This window comes from Magnolia sinica, chromosome 7 (assembly GCF_029962835.1).
Source record: "Magnolia sinica isolate HGM2019 chromosome 7, MsV1, whole genome shotgun sequence".
In the NCBI taxonomy this organism is placed as follows: Eukaryota; Viridiplantae; Streptophyta; class Magnoliopsida; order Magnoliales; family Magnoliaceae; genus Magnolia; species Magnolia sinica.
This window is the reverse complement of record NC_080579.1, coordinates 83,175,216-83,199,371: the sequence shown is the minus strand read 5'-3', so window position 1 is coordinate 83,199,371 and position 24,156 is coordinate 83,175,216. Positions and strand designations below refer to the sequence as shown.

The 24,156-nt window shown below is 37.9% G+C and overlaps 1 long non-coding RNA gene and 1 pseudogene across 11 annotated transcripts; both read right to left on the bottom strand.

Moving 5' to 3' along the window:
- Nucleotides 1-3,275: 3,275 nt before the first annotated feature.
- LOC131251554 (beta-glucosidase 44-like) overlaps nucleotides 3,276-24,156 on the bottom strand; it is a 36,096-nt pseudogene continuing 15,215 nt past the window's right edge.
- On the bottom strand, nucleotides 10,134-20,196 carry LOC131251556 (uncharacterized). Of its 11 annotated transcripts, none has more exons than XR_009173968.1 (8): nucleotides 19,658-20,196; nucleotides 18,933-18,998; nucleotides 16,986-18,629; nucleotides 16,790-16,874; nucleotides 16,547-16,615; nucleotides 16,185-16,263; nucleotides 15,520-15,637; nucleotides 10,134-10,602 (listed from the first exon to the last, which is right to left on the bottom strand). It is a non-coding gene; the product is annotated as an uncharacterized LOC131251556 (long non-coding RNA). The 11 variants fall into 11 exon arrangements; XR_009173966.1 differs by having other exon boundaries at nucleotides 16,840-16,874; XR_009173961.1 differs by having other exon boundaries at nucleotides 10,135-10,602; nucleotides 16,790-18,284; nucleotides 18,383-18,629.

Sequence of the window (24,156 nt, the reverse complement as noted above, 5' to 3'; positions counted from 1 at the left end):
GCAGGCAGAGACAAATGATGGCTAGATAGAGGGATTTCTTTTATATAACATTTTCAACATATTAGTATAAATATTATACATTTTTCATTATAAAGTAATACAATTTATTTAGTATTCATTTTTAATTGTGTTGTGCAACATTTTTTAGGTTCTAAATATTTAAAAACAATACAGGTTCCAATTAAATATAAACAATCAGATGGATTAAGAAAAAAAAACTCGCGGTCAACACCTTTATAGACAGTCAATAGTTTTTACTAGTGCATATTTAAAGGTTTTCCAAGCATTTTTCATGGTATATATCGGTGTTTCATGGCATTTGAATTATGAATGGCTTGTCGGGAGCCTTTTACTAATACATTGATAGATCTATACTGATGTATACTGGTGATTTGATATGTCTAAACGACCTATACCAACATATACCAGTGCTTTCATATGTTTATATGACGCTTCGGCATGCTTTTTTCAACATTTCTATATATCTTTTCTGGTGTCTTGGCAACCTTTTTGTGGCGTTCTTTTACCGGCTCTTTGATATGTCTAGACGACGCGACAGGCCTTTACCGGCGTTTCTGCATATCTTTCCCCGGCATTGAGGCAACTTTTTGCAGCGCTTAAATATACTTTTATTGGTGCTTTTTTCATCTTTTACTGGCACTTTGATAGCTTTTACCGGTTCTTTTTATAGTTTTTACCGGTGCTTTTTACAGCTTTTATTGACTCTTCTTCAGGCTTTTCCTACGAACACCAGAAGCGCCGGTAAAAGTCTTTGTTATAGTGGCGGCCATCAAAAGCGTCGGTAAACAGGTATGACCACCAGTAAAAGATACAGCGACGCCCACCTTTAGTGGGGCATTACAACCGCCGATAATTCCTTTATCGGCAATTTTTGAGACTTTGGCCTTTTTGGCCACCGGTAGAGCCCAATATTCTTGTAGTGTGAGCTGACCTAGCTTCTCTATATGAGACTAAGGGCAGAGGTATATTACCCTCAACACCAATAATGTAGTGGTTTTGATTGGGAGTCTTTTTCTTACATATATGGCACACACGAACTCTTTTAAACAAGGAAAATGGGTGTTTATAGAAAAAGTCAAATCAAACTGTCCATCTCTTCTAATATAATTAGTGTGAATTTGGGAGACATACAATGCTAAGTTTGTTGGGGGACCGTGGAAGCACATAGAGTCCCTTTCGGAAACTAATAAAACCAAGCAAAAGGAATAATAATACAGAGATTTTAATGTGGAAAAACCCTTTTAGAAAAAAAAAAAAACACGGCACAAAGTGACAGATCACTTTGAAAGAAAAAATTACAAAAAGAAAGAGCTTACCCAATTGGAACAACCTCAAATCTCACTTTTGCTACACCCTTTGAAACACTAGGATGATTTAGAAACACTTAAAATACCTCTTAATCCTATTTACACCCATATATATATATATATAACCTTGGAGAGAATCCCAAACGAAATCGAAAACAAATCCTGTAAATTCGCAGTTGTGCAAAAAATCAGCACAGAATATGTCGATTCCATTGAACACTCATAAATAACATCGAAAAACTAATCCTTCAATGACATTGAAACTAATCATTCGATGTCATCGAACTAACACCTCAACTGTCCAGATACAAAACACGATTTTCTAGAAATTCTTAATGGCATCGAAGACTCATCTATGGCATCAAACTAATCTTGTTAATGGCATCAAACACTCATCAATGGCATTAAAAAAAAAAAAAAAAAAAAAAAAGCCTAGTTAAATGGGATCGAGAATTGTTCGATGCCATCAATGCTATCGAATGTGACATCAAACAAACTGCCGATGGCATTGACAGACTTAGTAACAGACTCAATTTAAGACCTATTACAACAAAGTATGCGATGATAGTCAATGGTCCAAATTCTATAGTTATATAACCAATTGGTAGTGTTTAAATTAAGGTATGGCACATTGTAGAATATTAGAATATATAGAAAAGATGAGAGATTAGTAGAGATTTGGAGAGACCTTAAGATATCTCTTAACAAATATAGAAGATTTCTAATCTAAGTTCTTTTTAATCTAATCTAAAAAATTGTATTTTTTTAGTATGCATGTATTATTTCTTTATTTGTGCTGCTGACTACTGGCTCTCTCGGTGAGTTTAACAGCGACTCAGTTTGATTTCTGGTTGAGTTAAGTTGATTTGGCTAAGTCACGAGCATGAAATATGCTTAGAGGGGAATTAGGTGTTTGTGTTCTGAACTGGATAGAATCGAAAGGAACGAGTCCATTCTAGTTCAAAGAGTTCAAGCATTAAAAGAGCTAATGCTTTTATTTCTATAGTACCATTTGGGTTTCACCATAATCCAAGCCATTGATATGGCCTCGGCATGGATGGCCTATACACCGTCGGATTCTAAATTGAAAATTTCTAACCATCGAACATTTCTCCCTTTTGTGGTAGAGTATGAACTAATGTTATATTTAATAACCTATTAAAGAGTTAGGATTTCTTACAATTTGGGTAATTTTCAGTACAAGAGACATCTACGGTGAGGCCCATCATGTCAATGGCTTGGATTACCCTAAGAAAAAATGCTAGCTATATGCATACCATTTAAGTTGGCTGGCTAGGTTCGAGCACATTGCCGATTCTACAGTCAAACCACAATCAAGGGTAGAAACGTAAGATGAGGTTAAATTTCCCTGTTTTCATAGTACCTGAGATACCCTTATTTTCCATTCCATTTAAGGGTCGTGGTAGGGCATTTTGGTCATTTGACATTTTTACTCCCCCAAAAGAAGAATAAACCACACACTCCAATCCAATCCTAACCATTCCATCCATGTCTTAGAAAAAGGATAGCTATAAATAAGGTCAAATTAAGGATGAACTAGATAATCGGATCAGTGTGATTTTCCCATGGTGGTGTATGAAATGTATTATGGACTTTGGATAGTTCATATGAATAATTGAACTGTCCAAATGGTCCAATCTAAAACATAAAAACCAAAAGCAATGTGAAGATGAAAGCAATCACAGCTGCAAAAAATCCAAATACCAAAAGCATAAAAACCATATCCTTATACTTAAAAAAGGATGAGCAGATTTTCATAAACAATCTAATAAATAATATTGTTTAAAATAAGACCTAATAACTAATAACTACCAAATTAATAACCAATTTACCATCCAAATCACCATAACTTCTATTCATCCTATGAGGAAACCTAAAACATGGGGGATGCATGCATAAAAAAGGATGTAATAGCCACTTTTATGCTTAATTCTTATGATTTTTGCGAAGGATTTGTCGGAACCATTGCACCGACATCTTTGGAATCCGTTTCAGGTTGTCATTGTAGTCGATGTAGTGCAATCCAAATCTTGATGTGTAGCCGGAACGCCACTCAAATTTATCAACCATTGACCATGCAAAGTAGCCGATTACGTTCACTCCATCGTCCATCGCCTTCTTCAAATTGAGTATGTAGTCTCTGTAGTAACTGATTCGGGTCCAGTCATGCAGACTATGAGAAAGTGTGACATTGGCCGCATCGTCCATTCCTAACAAACCGTTAAAAATGTTGGTATATGTATGAAAGCTAGTCTATATTTTTAAAAAGATGGTGTTAATGTAGACCATATATTTGTGATTTTTAAAAGATTTCTTACCATTTTCAGATACTATCATGACCAAGTTATTGTATACTTCCTTCACATAGGTCATAGCACTGTACATACCCCAAGGAACAATGTATAGCCAATATGAGTGTGCCTGCATTGGTTCATTCTTCCATCAGTACAAATCAGACAACCATAAGAACTTAAAAGAAGTTATGAAATTTAATATGATAAGATTAGTGATTTTTGGATTGCATTTATTACAATGTTGGTATCTTCTAACCATGGTATTTTAATTTTAATTTTTTTTGTGGTCTATGGCCCATTTATAGTCTAGTGATGAACTATGCATATACTGTGCATGGGAAGACAAAAATTTTGTCCACTAGGTGGATTGGTTCTCTCATGATAAAAACTATAAAATAAAATAAAATCACAACCTCCAAAGCCCAAAACCTAGAACTATGATATCAATCAAAATACCTTAGAGAGAGTTGGAACACCCAATTAAAACTCAAATCGATAAAGAGGATATAGTCCACACTTCCATGATTTTCTTTATTTGATTGAGTTACACTCAAATTTTGATTGGGCATCCGAACAAACTAAATGACACTACCTAATAATAGCATATTGACAACATAAGAGACCTATAAATCACAAAGCCTAACAAAATATAAATTTTAGAAAAATGGCTATGAATTCAACAAGAAGGTCATACTCTCTATCCAATTGGCACACCATTGCGATCATCTACATTAAAAAAATAAAGATAGAAAAGTTAGACAATTCACTAGTACATAGCTTAAAATGTATGAAGAAAATTGCTAAGATGAAGAAATAGAGAGTTACATGCCCATCCAACGCTCCAATCTGCAGCATAATCAGTATAAGCAGGCTTCACATGGGGATCATACATATAGTATGAGGTATAGTGGTTAATGCCAACATAATCAATGAATCCTTTCACCTTCTTTATTTAACTACTTGTGAATTTTGGAAGCCTCTCTTTCACGATTTGGCGCATGTTATCCGGATATCTACCGTAGACTATAGGATGCAAAAACCTGTGATTTTATACCAATGGCCCACAAAAAAATTCATGCATTTCTACCTTTCGATCAGTGGCCCAAAGATAAAAGGTTAACAAAAAAGCACAGAAATGATCCCCATCTAATACAGAGGGCTAAGAACTCTCAATTTGTCATGACCATCCATATTGGGACTCATCATATTAGCAGTGGGTCCCTCTTAGTAGACTTCTGGTTTAGAAAATAATACTTACCAACCAAGGTGGAAATCTCTTGCTCTTTGGGCTGCTGCAATGTCATCAGTGCTATTAGTGAGAGGCTCATACCAAGAAAAATCCAACAGAATTCCAATCCTCCCTTTTTGGGAATCCTGAAATATGAACCATAAAAACCAAAAATCACAAAATGATGATGTAAAATGGGAAACATCCTAGAGATCCAGGCCATTCATCAAGTTGTGTATACTAAATGAAGATTACCGACATTTTTTTATTAGTTAATTGCTTTTGTACACTTGATTTTTAGCATAGGGCATCTGAACAGTGAGGCCCACTTGATAATTGGGACATATTTTGACATTTTCCTGATACTTGTGACGGTACCAATGCACAGCTGCTGCATGAGCAAGAATCAAGTTATGTGCTACAATGTATGGCTCAGTAGCCAAGTTCCCAGATGTGCAGTTTCTGAAGGGCTCCGAACATCTCCCTGGAGCGAAGCTCCCATCATCATATCCCTGTTTTGCGATGACATGTAGCTCATTGAACGTAAACCAGTTTTTTACTCGATCGCCAAACATCTTAAAGCAGAAATTTGTGTAATCTGCAAAATCTTTGCTGTTGCACCACATGAACTTTGATCAACCCAATGGTCTCATGGACCCCATCATGGAATGCCCCATGCCCCCATCATATAATCTTAATTTGAGTTTAACCTTAGTTCTACAAGTTGCTGACTCAGCTAGAAACTCAACCAAGTTAACTTAATGCTGAGCCTAGCTCGAAAAGACTCGTCAAATTGACTATGTGACTTGAGATTCAACAATCCTAATATTTTCAATTTATAAAAATTAAATATCGAATCCATTTGATTTGAGTCTTCGAGTCAACACGACTAGGTTTAACGTGGCCCAAATCAAGTAGTTACCTGATGGGGACATTTTTAGGTGTTCCCCATTTATCATGGAGCCCACCGTATGAATGGTAATCAATATGTTTCTTTTGGGCCATAAAAAATCCCAATCCAATATTATATGTTTCCACTATTTATTAACATGCGCATAAGAGAAACTTACACAACTTGTCTACTAAGCCAGCCTGTGTATTCTTCCTCAAGGGCTTGAGGGAGATCATAATGATGAAGATTTGCATGAGTAATGCCTACATTCCCATCATTTCAATACAAAAGAGAATCACTAACTTGCACCATATGATTAACATACATGTTTTAAGGCCCCCAATATTAGTGGGTCCTACCAATTGTGTAAGATAAGGGTGTGTATCAAGCGCCATGAAGTGTTCACTACTATTTGGATAATATACACATAAAGCTATTTAAAAATAGAAAGAAATGGAGAGAGGAAAATACCTTTCTTAATCATAAAATCAATCAACTTTTTATAGTAAGCAACCCCTTGCTCGTTAACACTTCCCTTGCCTTCTGTGTATCACAAATTCTCAAATTGTATGAGAAATATATGTATATATATATATGTGTGTGTGTATATGATTAGTATTGGGCGAGGCCTAACAGCTCCTATACAGGAATCATAAGAATTAAGCATTTTATGTTTAGTGACCTGGGAAGATCCTTGACCAAGAAATGGAGAACATGTAGACATCCATATTCATATCTGCCATTAAATTAATAGCTTCCTGCAATATTTAGTAAATACACGTCATTATAAGTATTATTTTATATATACACAAATATGTGTTATGTTATTATCACTTACCTAATTTGCAATTTTTAAGGTTTCTACTCTTAATAAAAATTTCAAAAAATCATGAATATTTGAAGAGGCCACTGTGATCATCATCATTTAAGCATGTATTTATTACATTGAAAATTCATCTACATATACATATATAGGCACATGCATCATGTATGTACATGAAGGCACACATAAATAATAAACTTTTATTGTCCATTTGGTACCTTGTAGCGGTGGTACTCATCAACCGAAACATCTGCAGTCACATTGTTGTCCATGATTCCTGGTATTTAAAGAAATAATAATAATAATAATATTCAAGAATGAAAAAAATAAAATAAAAATAGACACAAACAAAAAGAAAAGAAAATAATTAAAATTTAACATTTAAAAATCGAGCATCTCAAAACCAATACAATAAATTTTGGCCCACCTGATTTATGAATCTTACCCTAGGTTTCAGAACCTTTACATAGTAGAGATGATGGGATCCACACATTTGGGTCTTACTCGCTGCCTAAACACTACAAGAAAAACATCCTTTACCGGCGGCTAAAACAGCCCTTAAAAGTCCCAAAAACCGCTGATATAAGAATTACTAGTGGTTGGACTTGTGCTGCTAAAGGCGGGCGTATCTTTTACCGGCGGTCTCCTTTCTTTACCGGCATTTTTGATGGCCGCCGCTAAAAATTACACTTTTACCGCTACTTATTATTCTTCACCGGCGCTTCAGTTGACTGCCAGTAAAAACTATAAAAGTGCTAGTAAAATCCGTAAAAAATGCCGGTAAAAGCTACGAAAAATGCAAGTAAATTTTGTAACAAACGCCGGTAAATGCATTACAAGTGTCTATAAGAGATTAAAAACGCTGGTAATGCTGTAAAAAGTGCCGCTAAAGGTGCCTATAATACTAATTCTTTACTAATCCTTTCATGCAAATTCCTATTAATTCTGGCTAATACTTTCCTATAACTGTTGTCTACAATCAAATCTCCATCAGTCTAACTATCAAAACCGTATGATTAAATAAAAAGAATTTGGATTACCCAATAATCCGATTTCATAAAAACTAAAATGAAAATAGAGATGAAAAGACAGTGAACTAGACGAGTAACCCGGCCGAAAATTCAACAGACTCCTATTTGGATCATTAAGCAAGTCTTCAAACTACAAGGTAGATAGCTTCAAAGGTTTTCAATTAAAAATATTTATCGATATATAAAACTTGTGTGACAAGCCCCTGTTTGGTAACAAGACTAATAGATATCAAGTAATGCAGATATGGAACACCTATTACTGAGGGCAAAGAAATACTATTAGCAGATACCAAAAAAAATCTACCATACATGTGTGGCCCACCTAATGATTTAATGCACATGTAATTTTTAAATAGGGAGAGAAACCATCAAACATGGGAGTATTGCGTGCAAATTGATAGTATCACATGTTGGTTACTTGAAAATATCGGCACATTTGAAGCACTTGAAGATGCATGGTGAAATATGTTGTGTATGTACACACAGGCACATTGGCATATATAATAAATGTTGGGCTTTCTAATGTTGAGTGCAGTGCATGCGAGGTTCTTAAGGATGGACAACCTCACTTGTGGCGCATGTGCTATGCATGCTTACAAAATAAGTACTCTATGCACTTAATTAGATGATTGACTTAAAACAACTTGTCCATGTAGCTTATGCAAGTTAAAAACCTTACTGTCCATGTAGTTCTATCATCAATTTTGTTCGAATTACACTTTAATAGTCCTCCAATCCCAATATGTCTATTCACATCAAACATTGATCAAAACCTAATGGTCCCTTTGAGAAAGGCCAAGGTGATCCAAGCAATGATACTCAGATGCATGCACATGTACCAATCATAAGACTTGTGCAAGAACATGCCCAAGCATCAGCTGGGGCCTGTCATAATCATACCTTTATCTAAATGAGGTTGTTGTGATTACCAAGTGGCATGTACTTATGTGAGAAATTAAAATAGTTAGAATGAAAGTTAATGTAGATATTCAATATAGGCATGTTGCCGAAGTTTTTTTTTTGGATATTCTTAATTTCTGGACTAAAGAAGGTTCACAACAAGTCCTACCTAATGTTTGGAAGGTCCTCTTCAAACTCTAATTTCATATTAAAACTTAGAAAGGGTAACATGAGAATCATGTAGCTGACCTGTATTTAGTCACAAAGTAATGAAGGAATGTACAAATCTCTACTATAGCCAATTCCTTGCTAAGGCATAGCCTGCAACCTCCAAATATCAGGAAATGTTGATGAGACTCCAAGCTATTGTCCTGCATTCAATGATCATTTGTATCTCAACCACCAAAAAAAGAAAACATAAATAAATAAAATAAAGAAAGAAAGAAAGAAAGGGCATCAAATAATGTTAGCCTCTGTCGTGGCAAGTTGGGTTTTTGGGCAAAAGGAAATGGCATATCATTCTTCTTGTTGTCTTTTGGGCTATATGGGCAGAGCATAATAATCACTGCTTTAGGAATTCCTCAGTCTCAGTTGCCGAAATGTTCTCTAGGGTGCTAGTTTTGTTTCAGGATTGGGCTCCGTAATGTTATTTTTGCCAGGTTTGGCTACCGTGGGGCAGTTTTTTGTAGTTTTTGTTTTTCCTTGTTTCCTATAGCTTGCTGTTTTTTCTCTTGCCCTGTAGGCTTTGTTTTTGTTTGTTTCTTTCAATAAAATTTTCATCTTTCAAAAAAAAGTGTAGAACAATTTCTTGCCATTACTTTTTTTTGTTGACATTACTATTGAAAACCTAATCTTTAAAAATTGGATTCTGGTTTGATCTAACTTGGGAAATTTCTCAGCATTTCATGGTTTGCTTTTTTGTTTCCTTCATTGCCAGGACTGTCAATGGACAGGATGAGCTAATGGCTTCTATCCTATCTTGTTATGGGCTGGGCACAACTCTCATTTTGAACTTATGGAACAGAGCATGGCCAGGTTACGTTATCTTGCTATGGGTTGTCCTTTTTTTATTTCTAGGCCCTTTAATCTTGCTATGGGTTGGGCACAACTCTCATTTCTCATACACTAAAAACAGCGTGATAAATAGGCGCACATTAACTACTTGATTAATGGATATGCAGCATATCGAATTACTCAAGTTTGTCCTTGTAGAGAGAAGCATTTTCATCATTAAAAAAAAAGCCATTTCAACTAGCATTCATTACAACAATCTAATGGAAGGTACCAGAATCTAAAATCCTTAAGAGGTATCTCGGCAGAGGTAATTAGATTAGGTACGGAATGAAAATTCCCTCCTAATGAGTTACTATCCACTACCTCATTGTTCCCATTCAACGCAGATGGCCTAATATGGATTGGTGCTTTCCTAATACTGTTGAGTGTGGAGGCCACCCTCCAAAGGTAGGAGAATGAAAGAAAAGATGGGGTCAAGACCTTGTTAATTCATATATTTTATATTACCCATGTTTTCATTGGTATGACCTTCATATATTTTATATTTCACTGCAACCTTGTTAATTCTTGGTGTGTTATGTTTCAAATCTAGCCTGCATATTACAACCTTGGGGTGGTCTATTGTGAGATGATGCAATATGATTTGGCTCTTAACTACTATGAGAAAGTTGCACTACAAAGGCCTATGTATGCAGAAGCATATTGCAACATGGGTATTATATATAAAAACCATGGGGACTTGGAATCAGCTATTGCTCGCTACGAGAGGTAGTCCACTGCTTATAGGCTCTCATATTTGTAGTCGTAAATAGTGCATGACTCTTGATGCATTTTGATTGATATTTATCTTTAGTGATGGATGTTCTGCTGTGTCAATTGTTTGACAGTGTCTCTAAATTTTGAGATTGCCAAGAATAACATGGCAATAGCCTTGACAGACTTAGGAACAAAGGTGGGTTTCATTTCAAGGTCCTACTTAGTAAGTTACCGGAATATCTCCATATAGCAAACTGTTTGAGCCTAGATGTCGAGAACGGAATATCCCCATATAGCAAGTTACTGGATAAATCCCTACAGAAAACAAACCAACAAAAATTTCAGTTAAATCCTCCATTACATTCTCAATTGCATCAGTCCACTGTTTTTAGTGTATGGGAAAAGTGGACATATAGGAAAAACATGACCAATGGTCCATATGCAACACATGTAAATGGTCCAACCAATGAGTGGATCAAATTGGTTTTTAGGGTAAGGCATGTTGATGGTGAGACCCACCTGATAAATAGCCCTGTCATGCACACATCTACTGCAAAGATAACCCTCAACCTCATGTGAGAAAGCATGCATATCATTTCTCCTTTAAATCATTATGTTCACAGCTATAATAGTAGAGTCACTTTAAGGCTAACTTTGACATTGGTAAGCTTTAAGGAACAAATTATTTAGCAGCAAGTGTAAGGCCCGTATCCTAGTCCATACTATTCCGTTGACTCCCGCGATCCTTTCCGTCGAAGTCTGGTAATCCGTGACCTATAATCAATGTTTACACGCGACCCTAAGTTGTATCTTGTAGATTTGAGTCGGCTTAATCCGAGACTTATACCATTGCGACCATACCGTCGCCACGGTTCCAACGCTGCGTCTTGCATACCGATCCGATACCCTAACAGAGAGATGTGGGCCGGTGTTTATTTCGAAGAAAACGCAACGCATTTGCAATCTCAAGAGAATCTCTACATTATGTCCTATCAATCAATCACTAAAATCAATCAATCAATCACCTCATGTCAAGTATAAGAGCAACCCATGCTTTCTTTCTCCACAAGTCAAGCAAACCCCAAAAGTCAACAAGTCTCTCACCTCACCCATCACTCACCTCACATCCATCACCCATCACTCTCTCCCTTACAACCCTCTCTCTCTCTCCTCCTCTTCACATTTTCCAAGCAAGGAAAGTGGTGCACGTCCAAGGAATTTCAAGAGAGAAAAGTGGTTTTGTGTGGCCCACTTTCCCATCCCAAAACCCTTCATCCTAGCCATTCACCTTTCATCACCTTCCATCAAAGTGAAGCACAAGGAGACCAGCGTTCTAATGGACTAAGAAGATCGAACAGTGGGTGCTTCTAGAGGCTAGATTTTTCATGTTTTGATGATGGGCCAAGTGAGGCATACCGATTGATGGTATGGATCTCACTTTAGATCCTAGGTGTGGCTGATGGCCCACCTTGATCCTCATGATCATTCCACGATGGGGCCATTCTCCATGAACCCCATCATGATGTTTATTCTCCTTTCATGAATAGGGTCATCTAGACCTTACATCTTGGTGGAGAAAGGATCTTCACCTTTGATTTTCGATTTGATGGGCCCACGTGTAATGGGACCCACTTGATGTATGATTGATTACAAAGGAGGGCCCATAGTGTCGGGGTCCCTCCATCACACGTGTCCCTCTTTCTTTCTCTCTCTCCCTCTCTTTTCCATTAGTTTTATGTACGATGATGTGGTTGTGTGACCCACCTGGATGGACCCCACCATGTAGCATGTATTTGATCCAAGCCATTTGTAGGTGGGGCCCACTTTATATGTGTTATATCCACACCATCCATCATTTGGTGGCCCACCTGAGCAAAGCCCAAACTGTCCAGCGTCCCTGGACATTGGACGTTATTTGAAAAACACAAATATTAGCCTGTTCCACATGCTATTTTGGTGGGCCACTTGTGTAGGTCCCACCTAGATGTATGGATTTAATCCACACCGTCCATTCCTTTCCCCAGACCATTTTGGGCGTTGAGCCGAAAAATGAAGCTGATCCAATTTTCTGGTGGGCCATACCTTTGAAAATAGTGAATTTTACTATTTAAATTCACTTTAATTTTTTGACACGCCGAAACATATCGAATATGGGGCTCGTTTGATCTGTCTTGAGCTGTAGAGTACAATGGCTAGAGCGGATTCTTCCGATGCAGGCCCCACGCATGAAAAACTGTAAAAAAATAAATTTCAACAAAAAAAATAACATATGCAGCAGACGCTGCTGCTGCTAGAGGCGCGCAGGAAGCGCCTGCGGCGTGTAGCTGACGGACATCAGGACCCATGGTCCTAGACGTGGGCCCCACCATGATGTGTGTTTATTATCCACACTGTTCATTTGGTGGGCCATTTCTTGAAGTGGGCTCCCTCCAAAAATCAGCCCTATCTGGACAGCAGGACCCATGGTCCTATGGTGGGCCCTACGTGAGACCCACAATGATGTATGCGTTTTATTCACACCGTCCACGGCAGTGGACGGTGGAACCCACCATGCGGTATGTGTTTTATCTATGCCTGACCCCTGACACGGGTGTTGCACCGGTCAGGCCCCACCATGATGTATGTGCTAGTCCACACCGTCCAGAGGGCTGGACGATGGGCCACCCCATGAAGCATGTGTTATATCCTAACCGTCCATCACTGGACATGGACCCCACCATATGGACAGTGACATCCACTCGTTCGAATTTCTTAGAGGCCACAGAAGTTGCTAATCAAGCTTATTTTTTTGTTTTCACTTCATCTATGTCCATCTTAACTTATGAATAGGTTGGATCTCAAATACACCATAGTGGGCCACACCATGATGTGACCAACCCTTTGATCAGGTGGCCTACACTGTAAAGAAATAGTGGGATTTGAACGTCTATCATTGAAACCCATTTGCGTCACAGAAGTTCTAGATCAATGGGGAATTTATTTTCCCTCTTGATCCAAGTCTTTATGATCTTATGATTGGATTAGTTGGCAATTAAACTTTATAGTGGGCCCTATGGTTTATTTTACCGTGAAAATTATTATCTCCGTTGTCATTTGTGGTATGGTCCAAATGATCCTCCAATATGATTTTTGGGATGTATGATTAGGCCCATCTTAATTTATTTATGGCCGTCCATTGAGGCCCACTTGGTATATATATGAGGCTCATATGATTAGGCCCATCTTGATGTATTTGTGGCCCATTATTGAGGCCCACCTTGATATATATGAGGCCCGTGGGTCAAGGCCCAATGGGATGTACATAAGGCCCATTGAATGTGATTCCACCATGGTTTATGTGTTGACCTTTATGGCGGGCTATGCCTTGGGAGCAATGATGGTTTGACATCCACATTGTAAGTACAATGTTGGTTAAATGTCCGCATTGTAACTCTCCTTAGGGCCCATTGATAGGCTCATACTTGTTGATAATTCATCACTTTATAACATGCTTAGTATAACTCCATGATTCATGCCCATACGCATCATACATATGCTTGATATGAGGAATGTTTGATCATAGCATAAGCCGTTGGGCTGAGACATTTACGGGACTCCTTATAAGACGGAGTGCCCCACATGATCGCGTGGTACGCGCAGGATTGCTGCATGATTGACGGTGTGACTCATGCATTTCGCATTGTGTGTCATGATCACTGCACGCCCTAGCGACATCAGGGCCGTGGCCTCCACAGGCATATCGTAGATGGTCATATCGGATACCGAAAATATTGCATTGTGGGAACTTAGGATGTCCTTGGGTGAAAATTTCAGAACCTTTTTGGTACCAAGAGATGCTCCAACGTCTAGACCGGGTGGATACACGAGCGCCCAAGTGCCGAATACCAGTAGGCAGCATCTCCCACTGTGTCGTGGTCGGTTGGAAGGGGGTGTGGCCTTATCTGCCCGAGTGAGGGGGCTATAAGCTAGGCTGAGTTTGACCAGCTCGTAAATGAGTCCGCTATCGACGAGCCGGGTAGGTATTGGCAGACTACTGGTCAAGCGGATAGTGTGGTCTCTTCCACTTGCTTGGCTATGCAACTAGGGAGAAGGCAGTCAGTGTGAAGTGTATTAGACCTCGGTGATATCCAGAGAGGAACTGTACTGATATGTATACTTGATGAGGACTAACATGCTTGCTTTAAATCTTGCATATGACATTTGGCTACATAAGCATCGCATCGCATGGCCTTGGTATGGCCGATAGCATTCATGCCTTGCATCACAAACCTTTAGTACAGCCGATAACATTCATGGACTTACCATATATTTCCACATTACTCTGATATTGTACACTTGGCGCTTGCCTTGCGCACACAATTACACCACCCTCTAAGCTTTTGTAAGCTTATGCACGATTGTTACGTGCAGGTGGCATTGGATCGCAGCAGTGCTGAGGCAGGAGCGCACATTAGATTATTTTGGAGTTATTGATCACCTTATATTTCCCTTTCCATATTGTACTTAAAGTTTTTGATATAGTGGATATGTGGTGATGTTGTTTTGTGACTTGATTATGCTTGTGGTTATGCTTCATTACAAATTTTTTTTTACTAAAAATCCTCCTTGTAGGATCCTAGGATCGAAATAGTGCATGTGAGTGCCGGGATTTAAGAATGGGGCACTACGGATGCTGTCGGTGCCAGATTCGGCGATTGAGAATTTTGTGAGTCCATTTTCCAAGTTTGGGGCGTGACAGCAAGACACGCCTCTTAGAAAACATGTGCCCTTCTAAAGGAAAATGTTGCATGCTTATTGATAATTCCAAATCTTCCTATAAGAAAAGAATTTAGGGAACAATTTACTAAAAACCGATCTTTCAGTCCATTCTAGACTCAAGAAATTGCCACTTCTGGCATGGCAATAATAGAGAAATGAAATGGTAGAAACTTATAAAAGAGAAATGAACACAGTTCATATTTCTAGGGAAAATATACTTTATAGTCAAATAAATGAATAAAGTAGCAGAATTCTTGCTAATTGTAACAAAGCAGTGGAGAAATGCAACCCATTTGTAAAACAAAATCAAAGATTCCCAAGTCTGGAAACTTGTCACTAATTGGACCCCTAGGCAAACCAAAACTATCTTTTTATGACATTCAATAATTCTCTGTGGACTGTACAACTTATCTGAATCAAATAATCATTCCAACAAAAAAAAAAAAAAACACTTAGCAAAGGAAACATACTCACAGATGGCAATGGTTTTAAGAACCACAAACTCATAACGGTCCATGAATGGCAAAATCACAATGTTGCCAAAGTAATCGGATTCCTTCTTCAGCACCGCATTGATTTCCTTCCTCGGATTCTACAACATGTTAGTCTTCAAAATGAGTAGAAATTGAGTAGACGAGAAACTAATAAACATACAAGTACAAGTACAGAACCCACACACCAATCCATAACTCATGTGGTAGACTCAATGAAAATAACCTCATTTCAACACTACTGAGGTCTTGGTATTAATTCCCAAGTGGGGTGTGTGTACTAACATGTTAACCAATTTTTAAAAAAAGTATAGCATGATCCCCGCTAGCAGCAATTGCCCCTGGCCAAGGAATCAGGGCAATCCACTCATCAGGTTGGTCACACGTCCTCAAAAGAAATGGATGGTTAAAAAAATATTGATCTCTGGTCCACATTCAATGTACATGATTGACCCACATGTATCAAATGACATGTATCAGCGTGAGAGACTAGAAACCACACCAATATGGATTCTTTCACATTTCTCAACTAGGAGCTCCAAGAATAGCAACCCAATAAACAAAGAAAGGGAAACAATAAAAAAAATAAAAAAGAAAAATAAGCTGTAACAATCTATCCAAAAAAATTATAATAATGATGTCTCTTACCATTGCTAGTACATGCCTTGATAAATCAACTCCTCTAAGTCAGTGCCTATTTTTACACCAATCATGCACCCTCTTTGTCCTTCATATACTTTTATAGAATGGTTTTATAGAATGCTTTTCTGTCAACATAATCTTTTGTTCGCTTCAAGTACCTTGAAACTTAAAGGAATAATATTCCAGGGCAGGGAAAAGGAAAACAGAATTCACCATTCAGGATTCATTTTCCGTGGTATCCCATGAAATCACCACATAGACAATCATCGTCAATTTGAGGTACTTCCATGTACTACCAAAATGAACCATTTCTAGACATTTTTCATGGTTTTAAGCATTAATATCTAACTAAAATTGAACCTCCTTACAATGGTAGCTTGAGCTTTCAAATCCTCCAGATTAAAATTCCATGCACTGATTCCACGAATGTACTCTTGCTGCAAGACCCGAAGAGAATGAGTACAAGAAATTCAAAATATATAGATAATATGGACATGATTAGCTCCCAGCTACTAGCACTAGTGTTTCATAACAAAAGCCCAACAGAGAGACTAGGTTGAAAACCATATATTTCATAACAAGAACGGTTTTCATCTTAATTATTTCATTACTTTTAAACTTTTCATCAATGATATAGTTCACAAGTAAACATATCTATAACCTTCACCAACTAATGGAACCATACTTTGCCAACCCCTGTTGATAAGCAATATTTACTGGTCAGAAATTAAATCAAGTACTGAAACAAACAACCACTGTCAAAATCCAACTACTAGAGTTATATATAGTATAGGATCATTAGATAACCTTTTTACATGTGTCGAATGTGATGAACAGATATACATGTAACACTTGCCATGGATAAAATGAAGAAAGCAAATTCGTAACCCTCCAGCTCGGGTGACTGCCCATACATATTGTGGCCCAAACAAACTGATGACAGGATCATTAAAACCATAGGCCCCACTGCTCAAACTGTTGAAGACTCCGCTTCCTAGAGGGGTGGTTTCAAATGTGGGTGCACAGTATACCTAGCACATCCTTGAAAGTTCAGCAATATCAGCCATAAGCTAGATTCTTGAAAACAACAATTACAACTAATGAAAGAAATCATTTTAGGTGCATGGTAATTAAAAAAAAAAAGAAGAAGAAGAAGAAGAAGAAAAACCCCCACAAATTCTACCCATCTAAACATGGTATATGAATTTAGCAATTTAAAATGTGGACATGAAAAAAGTAATAGTTATTTTAATCAACATAGTTCGAAAACGAACCAACGTTCTTTTAATTAAGCAAATAAAATTTCAGCTTTCAAGACCAACTGCTACTTTCTAAGTCTACAATACCATAGCTTTCAGGATTAATAGCTACTTTCAGGACTAAATTAGACACCAATCCATACCTCAAGTGGTAGACTGAATGAAAATAACCTCTATTCCCAAGTAGGGTGTGGCTAATAGTGGGGGTTATGTGTACTAATGCATTAACTAATTTTATTTTATTTTTTTAAAATAGTCTAAAAGACTATTGAGGATTTCAAATATGTGGAAGACTCAAAAGGGCACAAAGGAATGTTTCTTCAGATGGCCCCTACAGCATTAGAATCTAAATTCAAATGATTATCTAAGATGATTCAGCCCTGCATGGTAGCTGTGGTATGATTGGCACCATTTTCCATTAAAACCTTAGAGATGTATGAAAGGTGTGTAGGCATTAGGCAAGCATCGTGTGGCACAATCCAAACCATTCATATAAATCCCATGGGACTCTAAATCCCACGTTATAGTTGTAATATTCTCACTACAGGGCAATTCACAGCTATCTTTGTGAGAGTAGCATGAACAGAATCCTGGTATAGCCATCTTTATGAGGTTAACATGATTGAGATCTTTGGATTTTTAGATCTGGTTACCATTGGTCATGCAATTAAATATAATGCATTCCAACTGGCATTTATGAAGGAAAGCCATCTAACTTACACAAATAGTGAAATTTTCTACACCAACAAAAGTCAATGTAAATATTGTGAAAATGAACAAATAGATTTTCTATTTACCATGTGCTCTGTCCTACAAAGTCCGATCCCTTGTCAACATTTGCCATAACCTATCAGGACAACCCAATTCATGTAAGGCCTGGAGGAACGATACATTTCTCTCTACAAGTATGAGTATAGTATACAAAAAATCATTTCATCATCTTACCTTGTCTGTATCATTTACACGGATCTCTGAGCATCCAGAAACACAACATTTTCCCCAGCCATGTGCGACCACATTGCAATGACTTTGTCTTTATATGCAGACGTGTCCTCAAACTATTTCACACATAGTTGCCTAAATTGCCAAATCTGTACTTTTTCTTTGTCATCTCAAAATTACATCCTCCCAAAACAGAAATGCTCACTAATCAAGTTGCCATGGCCTTAAATTTTTATTTTTTAAAAAAAACCTATTTTAAGGAACTGTTAAGATGTTATCAACTAAAAAACTGGAACACAAAGTCTAAGAAAATGTATAAAGTGGTTAGGATTGTTCAACTAATTTGATCTTGGTCTTGTGACTTGAGAACAGTGGGCTGCACAATTAGTTGGTTTTATTTGGGCCTACATATGACACATACAATTTCTGAATGCATCTGTATCAGTTTGTCTTCTTTTCTTTCTTTCTTTCTTTCTTTCTTTTTTTCTTCTTTTTTTTTTTTTTTTTTGATTTTTTATCAGTAGAATCATGTGATATAGAAGAAGAAATTAACCTGTGTTCCCTTCTCAAGTAAGTGAATTGCAAAAGATGAGACTCTAAACAGAATCTTCACACAGGGCTGCACATATAAAGACAGAACACAAACCATTAGCAAAAAATCTAAATTTCTCTTTCTCCCACCATCTTAGAGCTTTGCTAATACAAAGGCTCATCTACAATTCCATTAAAAAGATAAGCATACACAAAAAAGCCCATAAAAAGTCTGATCTTTGAAGGGATTGAAGCACTAATAGTACAGATATGTGGATTAAAGCCCCTAAACATAACAAAAAACTAATAATGAAAGAATCATATGCAAGTAAAAGCAACAATAAAAGCCACAAAAGAAAAAGAAAAAGAAAAACCATAGAATCAGGGAATGGAAAAACAACCCGAAGAAATCGAAAAGGGTAAAGTCCGTTTCAATTTCATCTTGAAAGCCTTGAACTTTGGTAGAAATCATACATTGATGAAAAGGGAACAATGACTCTACAAAAATCAGAATATCTTAGCAGAATTTAGAAACAGATGGAGATTCCAAAAATCCCCCTTTAATTATATATATATATATAAAACATGAAAAACCCAACAAAAGCCATATAAAATATAACTTGTAATGCTTTACATTTCGGAAGAATCAAAGAAACTAGAGTAATAGAAGGAACCAACAAACAAAATTCTTCTCTTGAAATCTTTTTTTTTTAATGTACAATAACAAGGAATGGATAGAGATTACACCTGTGCTTGACAAGCTTGGAGATTTCCTCTCTTGGGTATCATTTGAGTTTCTAGTAGAACCATCTTCCGGCCATGAAAATCGCTACCGGAAGAAGATTTCAAGGATGGAAACTGAATAGAAGGAAACCCAAAAGCGGATGAGGATTTCTTGGGAGAAAGAGAGGTGCAGAGATGGGGACATGGCGAAAAGAGGCTGCTTTTGCTCAAAATATCAACCATGGATGCCAAGGATCAAAGCTTTTCACCCTTTTCTTCTTTTTTCAAGACAACAGAGAACTTGAAAGTCCAAAAAACTAGAGGTGAGAGAGAGAAGGTTCCCATTATCATAACCGGCGACACCTGAGATCGAGAGACGCTGGAGAGAGAGAGAGAGAAAGAGAGAGAGACTTTCGGTAGGATATTGCAGGGAGGAGAGAAAAGGGGAGATGGGTTTTGGTAGAAAAGAGGTGGGAGAAGAAGAGGCACGATGGATTTGGGATTAGCGCGCGTACGCGGTTTTGCATATTTGGGGATAGGGCGTCGCGCGAGATAGGGCTTTAATCTGGGGTTTTTTTAAATTTTAAAACAGCGGTGGTGGCCCGTTTTGTACACGGGCGCCCGCGTAAAAACGCCCCTCATTTCATCTATAATGGCGGTTTGATGTGGCCGCCTGTGATTAAAATGCCTCTAATAGCTATATTTTTTGTAGTGAAAATAGGTGATGTTAAGGATTTTGATATGATGGCTCCCACTATCTGTTGAATGGAAGCAGATTAAAGTGTCACCCCAGATAACGCATTAATATGTTTCCCTGACCGTGGGCTCACCTTGATCTATGTGCTAGTGATCGGTCCTTTGTAGGCCCCACCATGATGTATGTGTTTCATCAATGTCGTCCATCTATTTTTCTAGATAATTTTATGACATGAGCATAAAAATGAGGTATATCCAAATCTAAGTGGACCACATTACAGGAAACAATGTTGATTGAACGTCAACCATTAAAAACTTTCTACGGGCCATAAAAGTTTTGGATCAATCTAAACTTTGTTTTTTCCCTTCATATAGGTCTGTATGACCTAATCAACAGATTGGATGTCAAATAACCAGTACAGTGGGCCTTAGGAGGATTTTAATGGTGGATATTCACTCACTATTGTTTTCCTGTGGTGTGGTCCACTTGAGATTTATATACCTCTCATTTTTGGGATCAGTCCCTAAAATGATCTTTAAAAATGGATGAATGGCATGGACAAAATACATACATCATGGTGGGGCCCATAGAGCACCGACCACTAGCCATCGGGCTAGTGCCAGGGGGAGTAGCCAATCCGTTATCGCACGCTCAGGCTTGAGGAGTAATACTAAAAAGAGGGGCCATTGTAAATGGATGAGATCTGGATATATCCATTGGACCAATATTAGGACAGTTGAATGCATAGTTCTACCTCTCTTCTTAGCCATCTATTTGTAGACCACAAATCTAAAGGCTAATATTATTTTCTGAATGAAATTTTTAAGTCATATCCCATCCACAGTGCAAGAAAACTGATCAATGGTCCACACTGTTACAAAATATTGATTTTAAAATATATTTTAATAAAATAACAAATAATATATAATATATAAAAGTGTTTGAAAAAGCACCTTTTGTGGGTTTTGGGAATAGTCCCACATTGGAAAAAAAGAAGAACTTTTTGTGGTTTAAATGAAAACAGTGGAGTATTATAATATTTACTCACCTAGTCCAAGGACTATGGACCTTGCGCATTGGAACACCCGCGCGCGCGCGCTCGCGCTCGGGCTCGGTCTCGGTCTCGGTCTCGGTCTCCGGCACAGGTTCGGTGCAAGGGCATGGGCATGTGAGGCAGTGTGGCTGTAGAGGCCCTAGTGGTGCACTTTGCACTTCGCATGCCCGCATCGTGTCGCATACTCAAGGATATACCGATGCGAGTTGGATATCGAGTGCAAGAGACAACAAGTCTACTACAGGATGGGTATTCACACTAAGAGGTGCAGCTGTATCTTGGGGATCCAAGAAACAGACTTGCATAACGCACTCGACTATAGAGTCTAAATTCATAACTCTGGCTGCAACAAGCAAGAAAGAGGCTGCGTGGCTAAGGGATCTTCTATTAGAAATCCCTTTTTGTGAAAAGTCTATATCGACTGTGTCACTACATTGTAATATTGAAGCCACATTAGTTAGAGCCTATAGCGGCACTTATAATGGTAAGTCTAGACATATTAGTCTTAGACATGATTATGTCAGACAATTGATTCGAGATGGAATCATTGTTATTTTCTATGTGAAATCAAGTAATAACCTTGCAGACCCTTTTACTAAACCTCTACTGAGAGAGGTAGTAAAAGCTACATCTAGAGGGATATGGTTAAAACTCTTCAACCAAAGTTCTACCAGTGATGGTAACCCAACTTAAAGTCGAAAAATCTCTAATTTTGGATTTAATGGGTAATAACAAGTCACTGATATGTGGAAAGTTTTCAGCACTAAATTATAAAACCTCATTTATAATAGATAAAGTGTTGAGCGTTATGAAAGAGGGTTGAGTCTTAGAACTCTTAATGAAATCCAATTTATAGACAAGTGTATTATAGTAACGAAGACATTGGAAGGATTTCACCTATATGAACGTAGAGATGGTGCCGTCTCTCATGAGAGTTAGGAGTCTTCTCTCGGGATCGTTCACAAATTAAGATAAGCACATGGCCATTAATTGTGCTGAGTAAGACTGTGGGAATTTTAAACAAACATATAGCAATATGTGTGTGGTTTCTCTGACTCTGTTATCTATGAATAACTGGTTCAACGCTATGGCTACCAGTCATTTCGATAGAGTTTTGAGATACTTATACTAAGGAAAGATTAAAATCGAAAGATATCTTTCTTAATGCATCTAAGTTGATTATTCTTGCAGAAATATTTAATCGAGTAAAAATATTTTTAAAAATCAAGTGGGGGATTATTACAAAATATTGATTTTAAAATATATTTTAATAAAATAAAAAATAATATATAATATAGAAAAGTGTTTGAAAAGAGTGAAATACATTGGAAAAAGAGAAGAACCTTTTGTGGTTTAAATGAAAATAGTGGAGTATTATAATATTTACTCACTTAGTCCAAGGACTATGGACCTTGCATATTCCGTGCGTGCGCGCTCGGGCTCGAGCTCGGGCACAGGCACGGGCTCGGTGCGAGGGCGTGGGCATGTGAGGCAGTGTGGCTGTAGAGGCGCTAGTAGTCCACTTTGCACTTCGCACGTCTGCATCATGTTGCAAAGGGTCAATCCTTTGCGACCTTGAGCGAACCAAAGCGAGACGTGTGCGAGTCGCGGTGCGACTAAGCAGCTAAGGCGGATGGCTGGATGAAGGGTAGACTAGAGGACTGAATGAGAGTCCTCCAGTATATATAGAGAGCTAGAAAAAGTGTTGTTGCAGCAGATCTGTAACAGCTGTGCCATTAGTGAAGGGTCCAGCAGTAACTGCTGCATGGCTAGCCCAACAGCTAGTTGCTGTCTCACAACAGTTAGCATACAACAACTTAATGGCCTATGCACAACAGTCAGAAAATGGCCATGAAATGGATAGTTTTATCCAACAGCTAGAAAACAGTCATGGAATTTAATTCCCTGGACCATAACCCCCAGCCATCATAGCCTATGAAAGGAGGGTTTGGATCGGTTTCCAAACCATCTCTCAACCCACTCCAGCAGACCCATACGAACTGAGATAGTCCTCCACTCATCTCATATACTTCAGTAATTCCAGCAAGATAGTAAGGGTTCAACCCTTTGCTTAAAGAACAGACCAACGGTGTGGTCTAGAACAGTTCAACTGAACCAGTGGCTGAAGATTTGACCAGTGCAGTGGTCTAAATCACATAATTTTTCTACTCTTTCTTTCTTCTGGGATTTTTTCTTTTATTGTATTTCTGCCAGACTGAGTGTAATAGAGTTCTAATAGGTGGGCCTTCATGTTTACTGAATGCAGACTCACACCAGGCTCGTCGTAACATAGAAGCGGTTTGCTTGTAACCTATCAGCATACTCAATTCAATTGAGTAAGGGCAAATGATGCTTTAAGGACAACATTTCAGACGTACTTCAACCTATCCTTATTCGAGCTAATTTTGTTTTTCGGTTTCCATATTATACAAAAATTATATTAATCTGTACAATTTCCAACAATCTTAAAACGTTATTTTTTATGGAAGCCGACAGTATTTCATCCATCAAGTTGATGAATCAGGACTTGATACGTCTTAATCGGTTCGATGGAACCAATTTTACAAGATGGCAAGACAAGCTGAAATTTCTCCTGACGGCGCTAAAGATCTATTACATATTAAATCCAAATTTGCAAGCGCTACTTTAAGCATCCGATATAGACACACCTGAACAGGTGGCTGCACGCACTAAACGAGCCGAAGACGAACTCTTGTGTTGAGGACACATTCTAAACACGCTCTCCGACCGACTGTACAATCTGTACCAATA